We start from the raw sequence: 17,827 nt of genomic DNA, 5'->3' as shown, positions 1-17,827 counted from the left end.
TACAGACATGTTTTCCTCTTCCGTGACAAAGATATCAGCATAGAGAGAGAATCGTTTTGCAAAACCACTTGTGGTCATAGTAGGATTGTTCCCATTGCAAAATATAGATAGACTTAATAACTGACATTATCTTCCCTCGACAGATGGTTTATGTCAACTCTCTAAGTGGTCCAACAAGAGTGTGCTTGGCGATTTAGATGAGCAACATTGTAGTCACTGGTTCATGTACCCGACCAACTCCTCATCTGTCATATGAAAGACGATGTGATGATTAGCAAGATGATTGACAGACCACATGTGACAGGGGATGACTACTGAACACCCCCTGGATGTCTGGTTTCAGCTTTGCAGCTGACACAAGTTGCATCGCAAAGAATAAGCCTTTATCCGGGAGAATATCTGCCTCAACCCCTCTGCTGTCAATCAAGAGCCCTCCATGCAGCATGCGAGACAGCGCCAATGCCATCTGCCTATTTACTGTATTAAAAAACGTGTCCCTTTATTCTCCGCTACACACTTCACATCCGTACCCCAGAGTTGAATAAACGCTCAATTCTAAATGAGGAAATGGAGAAGGGGACTGAGAGGAAAAGAGATTAGAAAAGAACAGATTAAGAATGAGCCCTCGAAGTAAATTGCCTGTCAGTGTTGAGAAGCGTGAGTAGAACATTAATCAGAATATTACCCACAGGCACTTGAGTATGAGGGGGAGCGTTAGACGGAAGGTTCTTCTCTTCAGTCGTCGGGTCAGATTCAGTGGCAATGAGAGGATGATGACATATGACCATCTCTTGACCATCCCTCATTGACACACACATCATATCCCTTGTAGGAGGGAAGCCAATTTGATATTCAATATTGCATATTTAGTTAGCAACACACCTCACTAAGTAGGTCTCCATTGAACAGACTCACTGCGACCTATAATCCAAAATCAGATTGTCCAGAGCATAGATAAAGCAAAGTCCTGTGGGGTTCAGCTCAGTACAACTTCTCCCAATCAGGCATGGTCCATTGCTTTTGTTTCTGGCAAAGAGCTACAATCAAAGGCAGATTTATCTGATAAATGTGTAAACAAGGCTTTGGACTCCAGCAGAGAAATGCAATGAGGCATTTCACAGTGGTGCACTCCCACTGTCATAGTCTGACATTTGTCATTAATGCCAGCTGATGATGTGCGTGAATACGAATGCATGAAACAGAGGGAATGAAAACAATTTCGAAATGATTTAATTGTTGGAGCGTGTATGTTTGTATGTGTGTGTGTGTTATGGTGCTAACACACAAACCACTGTGTGAGTTCTGTCTGTCTAAGGCCCTTTTGCTTGAAGCATGTTTATAATAATAACATATTTCTGGTTTGTATAGGATGAATGTCTCAAGGGTTTTCCTGGACCTTGGATTCTTAAAACCATTTCACACTTTTGTGTTGGATTTGATTGAACCTGTTTGCCTTTCAATGTTTGTTTGGTCATAGTTTGCGGAGAGAATGTACGCTTTTGACTGTCATTGGCCATTGCCCATTTGAATACAGAGAATAGAAGGAGGTAGGCTAAGGATGATGATGATTTTGAGGATGACGATGGTAATATGTTGTTGATGATGAAGGTGATGTTGATTATAATTTTTGTTTTTGTCAGCACATTGTTGATATGTTGTTGACCAGATGATCTAAGAACGCGAAGAGCACTTTACCTATTAGGCAACTTTGGCTTGCTATACTTTTGTGCTGCTGCTAATGTTGATCACTAGTAGGCCTACTGTATATATTAGTATTGATAACTGTCTTGACTTAATGTCCAGCTCAGTGTATTCACTAGAACTGTGTGTCATTGTCATCCATGTGGATTTTATGTTCAATTATGTTTTTATGCTCCTTTGCTGCAAAACTAAACGTGTTTGTTCCTCGTCTCAAGCCATTATTTTGGTGTGAAAGTTTACATAAAGTCACCTTGCAGGTTTTAATTTGTTTCTGGTGGAAGGGTTGCTAAGGAACAGACAGCAGCCCCCTTCTATATCCCAGTCAGTTTAAAGGGCATCTCATCATCACTGCACCCTGGGAATAAGCGTGCTTGAAGATAACAAGGACACATTAAGAATGCAGTATCCAAGTGAAATATTAAATAGGAGATAATGTATATTACCTTGGACTTGACATAATACTCAAGTATATATATATAATGAGGGCCAGTGAACCCCAAGACCACAGAGGGTTGGGTTGAAAACTTAAAATGGGTCCCTGAGCAGGCGGGATATCATGAGGCAACCACGTGAATGCTGAATAGAGCAAAGTGGACACAGAGAAAAGCACCTGTAGTAAGTGAAGCAATTGTCCTCCTGCTGCCGTATCTCCATCATCCTCACGGTCTTGCAGGAAACTCTGCTTGTCCTCACAGTATGTCCTACAATAGAGACAATAAAATGGGAGACAGGTTGTAGATGGTTGACTTTTAGTTTCAGAATGTCAGTATTGTAAACGGCATGTCTCCTTGAAGGAAACATTTGAATGCTCTAAATCTCACCATATCCTGCCAGGTTAATGGCTACCTATAAAGCATATCAAGCATCTCATAAAGGCTCTTGATCTAATTCATTAAACCTAGCATAGCCCCGTTCTGCCTACTTACAGCACACACACGCACACACACACAAATGCACGCACGTCCACAAACACCTGTTAGCACGCATGCAAGCACACAAGGACACACACACACACCTGTCATACCCCTAATTTTCTTCTATGAAAGGCTGTTATTTTCAGCCCTGTTTGTACTTGACCTCTAAGAGCTGTAATGAACTCTGTTGATAGAAATTACACACCTGTCTTTCTTTTTATATTAGCCTTAATCTCAATTACCCTGAAGTAAAATGATTGTGAACGTTTGTCACTTCCTGTTTTACACGCAGAATCTGTCCGCGACAGATTATATTATCATCAAATAACAAGTGATCAACCGTGTGATTAAGTTGATTTACAGCAACTGTGAATATTATAACCTGTTATTATCTATCCTGTGGAGTACAGGTTCTCAGAAAAGTAAACTCAGAAAAGTTTCCCACTCTCATCTTAGAACACTTGTGTGGATGAGGGTAATAATTTTCAACACATCTGCTTGATTACTCTTCAAACGGATGGCGTATCTAACAGAAAGACTAAGATAGGTGTCTCTGAAAGACTGACAGGTGCTGTTGACTTACACTCATGACAATATGTTAAATAACTTTATTTCAAAAGTTTATAAAAACAGTTTTTGTACAAGAATAGCCTATTGGGTGATTATTGTAATACTGAAAATGTACAGCATGTAGAAAGAGAAGCATACAGTGTTTTAATAGTTAACTTATGGTACAATGTGTACTGTAATCACATTGACACAGTTCATGTACTCTCCAGGAAATGACATAATTAGTTTTCCATATCAGAGTTATATTAGCATTAAAACTACATCCTCCCCACATGAGCTTCACTGACAGCTACTTCGGTCTCCCACCAAGGTTGCATTGTCTAGCATGGTCTTTTGAATATTCTCAGGAAAGTAGATCACAAGCCTAACTGTGAGATGTGACAGAATAGGAATATGTTATAGTCAGCAAGAGGGGCGAGACAGGTGAGGGCCTGCCCTGCACAGCAGCTGTCTAGGTTTCACCACAGTGGGTAGTTGTGGCTGGAAGGTGCTGCGTCTGTCTGTGATCATTCCCCCCTGTTTCATAGGAGGTAGTTCCTCATCTACAAAAGATGTATAAACACAAACAAGAGGCACAAGTAAGAACCAATTGTCACTGGATTAACATATGGTCAGTAAGCACAACTCAGTTTATACACAACATTGAAACCGTTACTTCATTCAGATATGAGTATTAGAAACTCCACTTGTTTTTCTCATTCTCTCTATTCAAGAATACAGCAGTTAGTGCCATACCAATTGAGTGATTCTCGAAAAAGTGCACACTCTCTGTGTTCAGCTTTAGAACCCAGTTATCTGGTAACATTATTTCTTCATCATCCTCCATTTATGTCGTCATATTTCTCACCTTTGGTTGGTCCACAGTGAGAAAAGTAGAAAGATGGACAGGCTGTGAAATGAATTCAAGCTGTGCATTTGTGTGTCTTTGTTTCTCTCTGTTGAGACTTTGCCAGTTATATGAGTTTGAATGTCCTTGAAGGCCTATTTTGACTCTTCCGCTGAAAATGTCCATTTGACTGCAATGTTTTCCAAAATGTTACGCATTAGCTCACCACACCGTTGACATAGCAACAGACGTTAACAGCTTATCGAATCATAATGTGACGCATGGGGGTACACAAATTGGCATGCAGAGAGTATTTGGCATGACACGCCCCATTTACAAGGACACCTACTGCGCAGGTCCCATCATCAGCTTATTACCATTGCATGACCTTAAAATTAACACATGTTAAAACAAGACAGATAAAGCCAGATAAGAAGAGTGGAATAGAACAAATCAAATTGTATTTGTTAAATGCGCCGAATACAACAGGTGTAGACCTTACAGTGAAATGCTTACTTACAAGCCCTCAACAATGCAGTTTTAAGAAAAGTACTTGTCAAGTAAAAAATAAAAGAGCAGCAGTAAAATAACAATAGCGAGGCTATATACTGGGGGGACTGGTACAGAGTCAATGTACGGGGGGGTGGCACCGGTTAGTTAAGGTAATTGAGGTAATATGTACATGTAGGTAGAGTTAAAGTGATATGCAAAGATAATAAACAGAGAATAGCAGCAGCGTAAAAGTGTGTGTGGTGGTGTGGGGGGTGCAATGCAAATAGTCTGGGTAGCCATTTGATTAGCTGTTCAGGAGTCCTATGGCTTTGGGGTAGAAGCTGTTGAGAAGCCTTTCGGACCTCGACTTCGATACCGCTTGCCGTGCATGTGGTAACAGAGAGGAAGGAGAGTCTATGACTAGGGTGGCTGGAGTCTGACAATTTTTAGGGCCTTCCTCTGACAGGGGTTACTTTGAATGTTAATATACCTAAACATTTTGTAAAAATTATACTGAAAGGTACATGTGTACTATACTGAAAAGTATATTAATGCATAGCAAAATTCTGTTGTTGCACTTTATGGTACTATAATGATTATGGAGTCTAAATGGACATCAACAATATATATATATATATATATATATATATATTAGGCCTTTTCACCAAATAATCCCAAATTACTTCTGAGAGCTTTTAATCTACATAATAATTGTATTTAGAATATTAGGAATGAATTAAAAAAGGGAAAACTTTGCACTGAGAATGAATCCAAATTGGAGGATCAGAGGGCATTATCACCAACCATTTCCCAAAACGAATTCTCATTATGGAAGAGGACACAAGCTGCAATTTAAACACACATTTCCATTTTCGACTTGCGTTTACACTTTAATGAATGTGTTCCAAACGGACTGATTTCCTTTAAAGAATGGATGCTCTATGACCTACACCCAGCGTCTCATTTTCACAGCATTCACATTCTCGGCTTTTAACCCATTTCAGTTGATCATTACAACTGTATACAGAGAAAGCACATAATTACAATGATAGGACTACATCCATATTGATGGATTCAATAGTCATTCATTCATTTAAAATAGTACTCCATGAAAGAACTATGCTAAATTAGCTTACAAAAGCTTAAAGGCTTTAGAAACAGTGAATAGAGTTTTAGTAATATAAGATCCTGTCTTTCTTCGTGTGCAAAAAGGTGAATAAATGGCATTAAGATTCACCATACATAGAAAATGTACTTCTCTTTCCTCCGTGTCTCTTATTATCATCTTTGACAAAGGTTTCGCCACAGGCCACAGCACAGATACTGATCTTCATTCAGTTAAAAATTACAGAAACAGGAAGGAGGGCTTTTCATACCACCCACCAAGTCTTGTGTCCATCTTATCATGATGATGCGTTGGACCTCAAAGAACTGAATGAAAGACCCCAATAAATCTGACTGTCATTTCCATGAAAGGAAAGAGATTGAAATCAGACCTACTCAATAGATTTTCTGTCTGAGTTCATGAACATGCATTGATATCTACCTGTATGAGGAAGGCAATGGGTGCACAATTTTGTCATCAGAGTTCCTAAATTGGGAAGGATTCATTTCTAAGCAAATACTGCCATCTAGTGAGAAAATAAAGTATCACATCAATCAGACGTAGTGTGTGATTCTCACCTGCGTCTGTGCTTTGGGATTTCTCCAGGAGGAAAGTGCGAGTGTTAGTGCACAAATTGTAAAAAAAAACAAAAAACAATTGTCTGTGCTTCATGTAGCGAGTGATAATTAAATCAACTTACACATGTATGTAGAGCTCCTCAAGACTGTTGAACAGGGCCCTTTGATCAGGACCTCACAACCATGCTTCACTACAGGAGGAGAGAACGCCGAATGAAATGATTCAGATGTTGGTCTTAATATCAAGCATGTTTTATTTTATGCATGTTTATCTGAGGTAGTGTAAGTAAAACCAACATAGATAGACTTACTTGATCTGTTAGACAGGTGCTGCATTCGGGTAATCATGTGGGAGAATGATATAATTATGGAAAGGGTACTTGAGTAATTATTGTCATACACTGCTCTGAAAAATGTTATACAACACTTTAGTGAAACAATTACCTGTAAATATGCTTTCAGTTTTGGGTGGTCTACATCAATTATTTTTATACAAAATATTATTGCTGCTTCATCAATAACACACCATTTGTCACCATACAGTCGTGGCCAAAAGTTGAGAATGACACAAATACTATTTTCCACAAAGTTTGCTGCTTCAGTGTCTTTAGATATTTTTTGTCAGATGTTACTATGGAATACTGAAGTATAATTACAAGTATTTAATATGTGTCAAAGGCTTTTATTGATAATTACATGAAGTTAATGCAAAGAGTCAATATTTGCAGTGTTGACCCTTCTTCTTCAAGACCTCTGCAATCCGCCCTGGCATGCTGTCAATTAACTTCTGGGCCACATCCTGACTGATGGCAGTCCATTCTTGCATAATCAATGCTTGGAGTTTGACAGAATTTGTGGGTTTTTGTTTGTCCACCTGCCTTTTGAGGATTGACCACAAGTCCTCAATGGGTATAAGGTCTGGGGAGTTTCCTGGCCATGGACCCAAAATATCGATGTTTTGTTCCCCGAGCCACTTACTTTTCACTTTTGCCTTATGGCAAGGTGCTCCATCATGCTGGAAAAGGCATTGTTCATCACCAAACTGTTCCTGGATGGTTGGGAGAAGTTGTGTTGGTACCATTATTTATTCATGGCTGTGTTCTTAGGCAAAATTGTGAGTGAGCCCACTGCCTTGGCTGAGGAGCAACCCCACACATGAATGGTCTCAGGATGCTTTACTGTTGGCATGACACAGGACTGATGGTAGCGCTCACCTTGTCTTCTCCGGACAAGTTTTTTTCCGGATGTCCCAAACAATCGGAAAGCGGATTCATCAGAGAAAATGACTTTACCCCAGTCCTCAGCAGTCTAATCCCTGTACCTTTTGCAGGATATCAGTCTGTCCCTGATGTTTTTCCTGGTTAGAAGTGGCTTCTTTGCTGCCCTTCTTGACACCAGGCCATCCTCCAAAAGTCTTCGTCTCACTGCGCGTGCAGATGCACTCACACCTGCCTGCTGTCATTCCTGAGCAAGCTCTGTACTGGTGGTGCCCCCATCCCGCAGCTGAATCAACTTAAGAAGACGGTCCTGACGCTTGCTGGACTTTCTTGGGCGCCCTGAAGCCTTCTTTACAACAATTGAACTGCTCTCCTTGAAGTTCTTGATGATCCGATAAATGGTTGATTTAGGTGCAGTCTTATTGGCAGCAACATCCTTGCCTGTGAAGCCCTTTTTGTGCAAAGCAATGATGACGGCATGTATTTCCTTGCAGGTAACCATGGTTGACAGAGGAAGAACAATGATTCCAAGCACCACCCTCCTTTTGAAGCTTCCAGTCTGTTATTCGAACTCAATCAGCCTGACAGAGTGATCTCCAGCCTTGTCCCCGTCAACACTCACACCTGTGATAACGAGAGAATCACTGACATGATGTCAGCTGGTCCTTTTGTGGCAGGGCTGAAATGTAGTGGACATGTTTTTTGGGGATTCAGTTCATTTGCATGGCAAATAGGGACTTTGCAATTAATTGCAATTAATCTGATCACTCTTCATAACATTCTGGAGTATATGCAAATTGCCATCATACAAACTGAGGCAGCAGACTTTGCGAAAATTAATATTTGTGTCATTCTCAAAACTTTTGGCCGCAAGGAAAGTGCCTAGTGACGAGGGTGGGTATGCTTGTTTTGTATTGTTTAGTTGCCTGTCTGCACTAGCCATATTAGCTTCATGGTTCATTTTGTTTGTTTTTTCAGTGTTCATTCTTTAATAAAGAGGAACGTATGCTAATCATACTGCGCTTTGGTCTACCTACCTACGACGGCCGTGAGAGTAATATTCTGTTATAGTAATAATAATGTATTCATCTACAGCTTTCACTCACTTTTGATATTTGAGTCAAATATATAAGGACTGGGCTCCCACTGGGGACCCAGGCCCAGCCAATCAGAATGAGTTTTTCCTGAGAAAAAGGGATTTATTACAGACAGAAATATTCAGTTTCATCAGCTGTCCGGGTGGCTGTTCTCCGACGATCCCGAAGCCGGATGTGGAGATCCTGGGCTGGCGTGGTTACACGTGGTCTGCTGTTGTGAGGCCGGTTGGATGTACTGCCAAATTCTCTAAAATTACATTGGGGGTGGCTTATGGTAGAGAAATTAACATTAAATTCTCTGGCAACAGCTCTGGTGGACATTCCTGCAGTCAGCATGCCAAAATGCACATTCCCTCAAAACTTGAGACATCTGTGGCATTTTATTGTCCCCAACACAAGGTGCAACTGGGTAATAATCTTGCGGTTTAATCAGCTTCTTGATATGCCACAACTATCAATTGGATGGATTATCTTGGAAAAGGAGAAATGCTCACTAACTGGGGTGTAAACACATTTGTGCACAAAATTGTAGAGAAATAAACTTTGTGCATGGACCAACACTTTACATGTTGCGTTCAGTATATTTGCTTCTTTAAAATGGTAAAAGTCACCCTCTCTGTGCCATGTTTTAGTGAGATAGATGTCAAAGTCATTGTCAGAGACAAACAGAAGAGGAAACTTATTCGTTAAGGATTGTAGAGTGCAAAACGTGTGGATGCATTGGCTGGAAACAGATTCATGGCATTTTGGTTGGTCCACTCCGCTTTGTATGGACTGTATTGGCTAGGAGTGGGTGATATTATATGCCTGAGGATCAGCCTTTAGAACTGGCAAGTGGTCTTTATTGTCCAACTCTAGGGTGCATGTTGTACTGCTCGCATTGTGCATGCACAAGAGACTTTAATTTGCTGATCATTTTCCTACGGCCTCGTCAGCCTCGCTGCCTGCATGTTTTCCGTTGGATACCATATTGCATTAGGTAGCTATTGAGCGCTTCTTCTACTTCTTTGAATTTTTATTGGCAGACTCTAAAAGGTGTATTGATGCCACCTACTGGGTGGGGTGAAAACTGAGAAACTAACACAGGAAGAAAAAAGGAAAAGGGTGAAAACCATACTCAGTATTCTCAATCTCATTATCCCCCCCCAAAGAATAACTATGTATTCCTTCATTCAGTTTCAAATGTCAACTCAGATCCCGACACAGGCTCTGGAGCCTGAGAGGGGGGAAATCTTCTGTCCGTATTCCCTGTAATATTTCAGCCATGAAGTCCTAAAGGTCCAATAACCTTTTTGCTGCTTTCACAGTGATATCCAGTTTCTTAATTTATTTGTTTCTCCTGTACAATTAATCACCAGCACAATGAACGTCATTTAAAAATTAAAAAAACCTTCACCATTAGTATTTCAGGATATCTTGTCTGATGAACAACATCAACAGGCTGGTACCATAGTGTCATCTAATTTTCACTGCCTCCGTATAGGAAACCTGCTCGGCAGCCCTGATCCTCACTACTTTGACCTCCTTCAACCTAACAGAACTCTGGAACATGATTCCCATCACAGTTGCAGCATCAGACTCTTCAACACTGATATTCCGTCTGCAAATACTTGACAGGTGGCCAACGTACATTTGACAGTGTAGCGGTTTTTGTACATACGCTCAGACCACATATCGTTACATGGGTCGGGAGAGACTTTTCACCAAACATCAATAGTACAGAAGTGTCTTTCCTCCTTTCCATTCACAGTATGGGTTAATCGACATGACCCAACTATTCCCGTCATGTTGTCCCTATAACAAGAAGCCTCTATCCAGCGAGATGACACATTTCCTCAGTGCCCTACTCTGAAAATCATAACTCTACACTTCACATGTTGAATGTTTATGGAGCTTTCTCTTTTTGCTCTTTCGATACACATGAAATTACTATCATACCTCTCTTGGTCACTCTGACCGACTCCACTTTTCACAATTCGTCCTTCACCATCTTCATAACGGGTCTCCCAAATAAACATGCTTATTCATGGAGTGTCCTCCAACCAGAAACAGCTGTTCATTTCCAACTTTAGTTTTAGCTCCATTCTTCTTTTTTACCGTTGTCCAGTCATAATTACCAACTTCACTCACGTCAACAAAGTCAAACACTGCATCAGCTACCGCCATTACAATACCTGCCCCCATCGGACCAGATTCAAGTTTGTCCAGCCACCGTCCTACACTCCGGAACTCTTTATTCTTCTTGTCCTCTGGTTGTAGCTAGCTCGGGTCGTCATTCTGTACGACATTGTTCCCAATCAGTGCTGACTAATCCCAGTTGATAGGCCGGCTAAAGCAAAACCCTCTGTTGAGTTTCTTGCACATAAAAAAAAAGAAGTTTTACAGCTAAACCCGCCCATTTCTACACATTCTTTTCATAAAAATCAGATTTTAAACCTGAACCCTAATGTAACGGTTCTCTTGTGGTGAAGGAGAGTCGGACCAAAATGCAGCGTGTAGATTGCGATCCATGTTTATTAAACTGAAGTAACACGAATCTAAATACAAACACTACAAAACAATAAACATAGCGAAAACCGAAACAGCCTAATACTGGTGCACATACACACAGAACAAGGACATCAAGACACTAAGGACAATCACCCACGAAACACTCAAAGAATATGGCTGCCTAAATATGGTTCCCAATCAGAGACAACGATAAACACCTGCCTCTGATTGAGAACCACTTCAGACAGCCATAGACCTAACTAGAACACGCCACTAAGCTACAATCCCAATACATACACACCACATACAAAAACCCATGCCACACCCTGGCCTGACCAAATAAATGAAGATAAACACAAAATACTTTGACCAGGGCGTGACACCTAAGCTCAAATTTACACTGCTAACCTTATGCCTCACCCAAACATTTTGTAGACAATTTTGACTGTGTGGCTGTGTTATACAGGGGAAACCCTGTGGCCACGGATTGCGGTTTCAGCTAGATACCACCACCAGAAACCAAATCAAATTTTATTTGTCACATGCGCCAAATACAACACCTTACTTACAAGCCCTTAAGAAAAACAAGTGTTAACGGCATTGATGGTTAAGTAAAAAAAGAGATTAGATGCGGCCTTGTGAATGTTGACCTGTTTAAAGGTCTTACATCTGCTACGGAGAGCGTGATCGCACAGTCATCCAAAACAGTTGATGCTCTCATGCATGCTTCAGTGTTGCTTGCCTCGAAGCGAGCATAGAAGTAATTTAGCTCGTCTGGTAGGCTTGTGTCACTGGGCAGCTCGTGGCTGTGCTTCTCTTTGTAGTCTATAATACTTTGTAAGCCCTGCCACATCCTACGAGCGTCGGAGCTAGTATAGTACGATGCAATCTTAGTCCTGTATTGACTAAATAGATTTGTCGTAATTTAAGGTTAGGCATATGGTTAAGGTTAGGTTTGAAATCAGATTTTAATTATACATTTTAGAAATAGGCAGGGTTAAGCCATAATTATGACTGCCTGTGGTTATAGTTTTACACAAAATAATAGTGTATTATTTATTTGATGAAAGTACCGACTACACCGGTGCATTAGTCATTCACACCAGCTTGTCGTTGTGCATCCTGAGGGTAGTGAGGTTGGCTAATTGTCACATCCATATAAATCCTAGCTAGCTGTCATCACAGATGACGAAACCAATTGTATGGTTAAAAATAATATTTTTTGTCATCGTGGAGGGACTCTAGCTAGCTAGTTTACTACTAACTAACCTACCTCGAGGTAGCTATCACCATAGCAACGAAAAACAGCAAGTTGCTGTCTGGCTTCAAAACATCCAAACACAGATAGTTATAAAAAAATGTTGGTCCAAACTATCATGGTATTTCTATAGTAAATCTCACCTTTAACGGTATTGAATCTAGTCATGACAGGGATGTAGCTGGGGAGAGTTTATTTTACTAGGATCCCAGTTAGCTATACGCAATATAAGGTTTTAATTTGACGTGTAAAATACCAAATAGCATATATTGTGTATGCTGAATTTGCAAGAGCAAGCCAAGCACTACCACTAGGGTCAGTAGTGCTGTCAAAAGGTTTAAAAATAACACTGCAAACAAGCACACGGGTCATAATACACCATTATTTGTACGACCAATGGGAAAACGTCTGAGTCCTCAAAATAAGAGCAGGATCAAAAATGATAGCTAGGTAGGCTTGTCATACATTCTCCCTGCCATGCAACCATCCCAGAGGCAGGGGAGAAAGGATGGTCCACCTGCCCGTTGGACTGAGGCCGGTACCTGGATGGGAGGTTGGCCGTGGCCCCCAGTTTCTCAATGAAGGCTCTCCATACCCGCAACTTGAATTGGGGGCCACGTCAGAGACTATGTCCTCCAGAAGGCCGTAGTGCCAGAAGACCTGCTCGATCAGTGCCTCGGCAACCTGGAGAGCGGTAGGGAGACCAGAGAGAGGGATAAAACGGCAGGATTTAGAGAACTTGTCCACAACAACCATAATAGTGGTGAAAGAATCAGACAGAGGGAGATCAGTAACGAAGTCCATGGAGAGATGGGAAGGAGTTTCCCTGCTGGAGCGTGCCAGGGATATATAGTTTGGGCACATAGAGCAGGAGTTGACATAGAAAGCAACGTCATGCGACAAGGTGGCCCACCAGTATTTAGCGGAGAGGGATGGAATTGTGCGGGTGATACCGGTGTCCAGAGGCGAGGGATGTGTGCGCCCAGGTCAACAGCAGATCCCCCGTGGGAACGTAGATGCGGGTTCCCTCTCCAGAGCCTGGAGGATGGAATGATGGGCACCTGTGGAACCACAGGGTAAGGGAAAGCAGGTCTCCCGACATCCTCATGCCCAGGCAGTAATTTTGATCCTCAACCAGGATATGGTGGGGTGTCTGAGGATGACGTTGTGTACTGGCGCAGTGATGAGGAAGGGAAGGCTTTCTTGGTGCACTGGTCCCACGGTGAGGGGTGCTGTGATGTGCGTGATCGTGCCGAATCCCAATGGCTTGGACCGAAAAAGGAAAGGAGAGCAGGTACGAGGATGTTTAGGGAGGAGGCGAAGGCCTGGTCGATGAAATTCCCGAGGCACCGGAGTCCACTAGAGACAACACCCGAGGGAAAGCCAGCTAAATGGAAACCAGGAAGGCTTTGGCGGAAAAACAATGACGGAATACTCACGCCTACCCTGGGAGACAGATGATCACAGGGGCATCCCTCTGCCCTAGTGGACTCATCTGAAGCTGGTGGCCCTCCTGGCCGCAATAGGAACACAGCCCCAGTGGTTTCTGGCGATGTTGCTCTGCCGCAGAGAGGTGTGGCACCTACCGCCATGGGTTCAGGATCTGCCTCAGGACAGCCAAAGGAGGGGGTGAGGGAGGTATCATCCCTCCCGAAGAAGTTTGTCCAGACAGATGGAGGCGCTCATCACGATGGCCAAAGAAAAGTTGGCGTCCATCTAGACCTCCTCACAGTCCTCTACGTAATAGGGTGCAGAGTGCCTGTTCACTAGATCCCCTGGAGGGTGCCACGGTCCAGAAGGTGAGAGCTTACTCAGAGGTCTGGGCACCCTGCCAGATTTGGAATATTTGCTCACCTCCTTTACCCTCCGGTGGATGGTCAAAGACCGCCCTGAACCTCGTATGAACCTAGCGCTTCCTCTCCTCTCTCCCAGACAGCTCATGGTAGGCCCTCCGCTAGTTGGAGGTGAAACCTTTCAGGTGGCGTCGAGGGGGTGGAGAACGCGGAGGATATCATCCATAACTGTACCCAGTTGCACTAGCTGATCGTGGTGTTGGCGGAGAAGGTATCCCTCTTCACCGACCGTCTGGGAAAGGTCTTTCTCTTCTGCTGCTTCTATAATATCTGAGGCAGCATTCTGTCAGGAAGCAGGTGTAGAAGGTGAGTTTAATGATGACAGAAGGCAGATAATCAGAAGCGTACTGAACGTGACCAAAACCAATACTGCCTAATGACTGAGGGCTAAATAAATGGAGCGAGGTCCAGGTGTGTGTAATGAAGGGGAGCAGGTGTGCATAATATTACCAGGACCGGTGGTTAGTAGACTGGCAATGTCAAGCACTGGAGAGTGGCAGCGGGAGTAGGAGTGACAGACAACTTTCCAAAAGGTCAGTTTGTCAAATTTCTGCCCTGTTTAGAGCTGCCCCGGTCAACTGTAAGTGCTGTTATTGTGAAGTGGAAACGTCTAGGAGCAACAGTGGCTCAGCCGCGAAGTGGTAGGCCACACAAGCTCAGAAAATGGGACCATCGAGTGCTGAAGCGCATAACATGTAAAAGTCGTCTGCTCTCGGTTGCAACACTCAAATCAAATTCTATTGGTCATATACACATGATTAGCAGATGTTAATGCGAGTGTAGTGAAAGGCTTGCGCTTCTGGTTCCAACAGTGTAGTAATATCTAACAATTCCTCAACTACCTAATACACACAAATCTAAAAAGGGGTGAATGAGAATATGTACATAATATATGGTTGAGCTATGGCCAAGCGGCATAGGCAAGGTGCAATATATGGCATAAAATACAGTACATTCATATGATATGAGTAAGGTAAGATATGTAAACAGTAAAGTGGCATTATTTAAAGTGGCATCTTTTAAAGTGACTAGTGATCCATTTGTTAAAGTGGCAGTGATTGGGTTACCATGTAGGCAGCAGCCTCTGAGTTAGTAATTGCTGTTTAAGAGTCAGATGGCCTTGAGATAGAGACTGAACAGCTTCTCGGTCCCAGCTTTGATGCACCTGTACTGAGCTCGCCTGCTGGATGGTAGCGGTATGAACAGGCAGTGACTCGGGTGGTTGTCTTTGATGAGCTTTTTTGTCTTCCTATGACATAGGGTGCTATAGGTGTCATGGAGGGCAGTTAGATTGCCCCCAGTGATGCGATGTGCAGACCGCACCACCCTCTGGAGAGCCCTGCGGTTGTGGGCGGTGCAGGTGCAGTACCAGGCTGCGATACGGCCCGACAGGATGCTCTTGATTGTGGATCTGTAAAAGTTAGTAAGTCAGGGTTTTGGGTGACAGACACATTTCTTCAGCCTCCTGAGGTTGAAGAGGCGCTGTTGTGCCTTCACCACACTGTCTGTGCGAGTGGTTTCATGGTTCAGGCTAGGTCAGAACCCTGACGTCAACCCCATCAAACACCTTAGGGATTAATTGAACGCCCAACATCAGTGCTCGACCTCACTAATGCCCTTGTGGCTTAATGGAAGCAAGTCCCTGCAGCAATGTTCCAACATCTAGTGGAAAGCCTTCCCAGAAGAGGAGGCTGTTATAGCAGCAGGGGGGGGACTAACTCCATATTAATGCCCATGATTTTGGAATGAGATGTTTAATGAGCAGGTGTGCAAATACTTTTGATCATGTTGGTGCACACCTACAGTGCATTCGGAAAGTATTCAGGCCCCTTGACTCTATCCACATTTTGTTACGTTAGCCTTATTCTAAAATGTATTAAATAAATAGTCCCCCCCCCCTCACAAATCTACACACAATTCCCAATCATGACAAAGCAAAAACAGGTTAAGACATTTTTGCAAATGTATTACAATTCAACTGAAATATGATATTTACATAAGTACTCAGACCCTTTACTCAGTACTTTGTTGCAGCAACCTTTGGCAGCGATAACAGCATAGTATTTTCTTGGTATGACGCTAAAAGCTTGGCACACCTGTGTTTGCGGAGTTCTCCCATTCTTCTCTGCAGATCCTCTCAAGCTCTGGCAAGTTGGATGGGGAGCGTTGCTGCACAGCCATTTTCAGGTCTCTTCAGAAATGTTTGATCAGGTTCAAGTCAGGGTTCTGGCTGGGCCACTCAAGGATATTCAGAGACTTGTCCGAAGACACTCCTGCATTGTCGTGGTTGTGTGCTTAGGGTCGTTGTCCTGTTGGAAGTTGAACCTTCACTCCAGTCTGAGGTCCTGAGCGCACTGGAGCAAGTTATCGAGGATCTCTGTACTTTGCACCGTTCATCTTTGCCTTGATCCTCCCAGTTCCTGCCGCTAAAAACATCTCCACAGCATGATGCTGCCACCACGCTTCACCATAGGGATGGTATTGGCCAGGTGATGAGCAGTGCCTGGTTTCATCCAGACGTGACGCTTGGCATTCAGGCCAAAGAGTTCAATCTTAGTTTCATCAGACCAGAGAATCTTCTCTCATGTTCTGAGTCTTTAGGTGCCTTTTGGCAAACTCCAAGCAGGTTGTCATGTACATTTTACTGAGGAGCGGCTTCCGCCGGGCCATTCCACCATGAAGGCCTGATTGGTGGAATGCTGCAAAGATGGGTGAACCTTCCAGAAGGACAACCATCTCCACAGAGGAACTCTGGAGCTCTGTCAGATTGACCATTGGGTTCTTGGTCACCTCCCTGACCAAGGCCCTTCACCAATTGTTCAGTTTGGCCAGGCGGCCATCTCTAGGATGGTCCATCTATGTTGGTTCCAAACTTCTTCCATTTATGAATGACTGAGGCCACTGTATTCCTTGGGACCTTCAATGCCGCCAACATTTTTTGGTACCCTTCCCCAGATCTGTGCCTCGACACAATAATGTCTGAGCTCTTACGGACAATTCCGTCAACCTCGTAGCTTGGTTTTTGATCTGACATGCACTGTCAACTGCGGGACCTTATATTACCTATGTGTGCCTTTCCAAAGCATGTCCAATCAATTAAATTTGCCACAGATGGACTCCAATCAAGTTATAGAAACATCTCAAGGATGATCAATGGAAACAGAATGCACCTGGACTCAATTTCAAGTCTAATAGCAAAGGGTCAACACCTATATAAATAAGTTATATTTTAATGCATTTGCAAAAATGTCCCAAAAACTTTTCACTAAAGATATGTTTTTAATTAAGCCATTTTAGAATAAGGCTGTAACATAACAAAATGTGGAAAACGTCAAGGGTCTGAATACTTTCCGAAGGCACTGTATATTGCAATATATTACTTTCCTCTATGGGTTGCTTTCCCTAGCCCCCTTACACATACCGTAGCACGCTCTGTCCATTGTGCTGACAGAGCAGTGGAGATACACATTTTGTGGCAACCTTTCACTCAAGCATTACTTTTTAAATTTTATATAGTGACAAAACTAATACTGTGGGGCACAAGTGAATGAGAGGGCTAAGCCCCCTTGTGGAACCGGGCCGGTCAAAATACAGAATAAATCAAGCATTTTGTCAACAGTGATAACAGCTTGTTAACTGGATGTAAGCAGTCTACCTATTATGTTGAATTCAGTTTTCAGAATAACAAAGTCACTCACAAATAGCTTTGATTCAGATGTTTTAGCC

General features: G+C 42.8%; 1 long non-coding RNA gene across 2 annotated transcripts in view; it reads right to left on the bottom strand.

The window, feature by feature from the left end:
- LOC115145047 (uncharacterized) overlaps positions 1–17,827 on the bottom strand; it is a 63,005-nt gene that overhangs the window by 6,756 nt on the left and 38,422 nt on the right. The window contains exons 3-5 of one of the 2 annotated variants that reach the window (XR_010459429.1): positions 6,498–6,516; positions 6,309–6,377; positions 2,411–3,727 (exon numbers count right to left, since the gene is read on the bottom strand). This is a non-coding gene — a long non-coding RNA (uncharacterized LOC115145047). The other variant, XR_010459430.1, reaches the window with a different exon arrangement.

This window comes from Oncorhynchus nerka, linkage group LG17, assembly GCF_034236695.1.
Source record: "Oncorhynchus nerka isolate Pitt River linkage group LG17, Oner_Uvic_2.0, whole genome shotgun sequence".
Taxonomy (NCBI): domain Eukaryota; kingdom Metazoa; phylum Chordata; class Actinopteri; order Salmoniformes; family Salmonidae; genus Oncorhynchus; species Oncorhynchus nerka.
The sequence above is the reverse complement of the archived record's forward strand: the minus strand, read 5'-3'. Positions and strand labels throughout refer to the sequence as shown.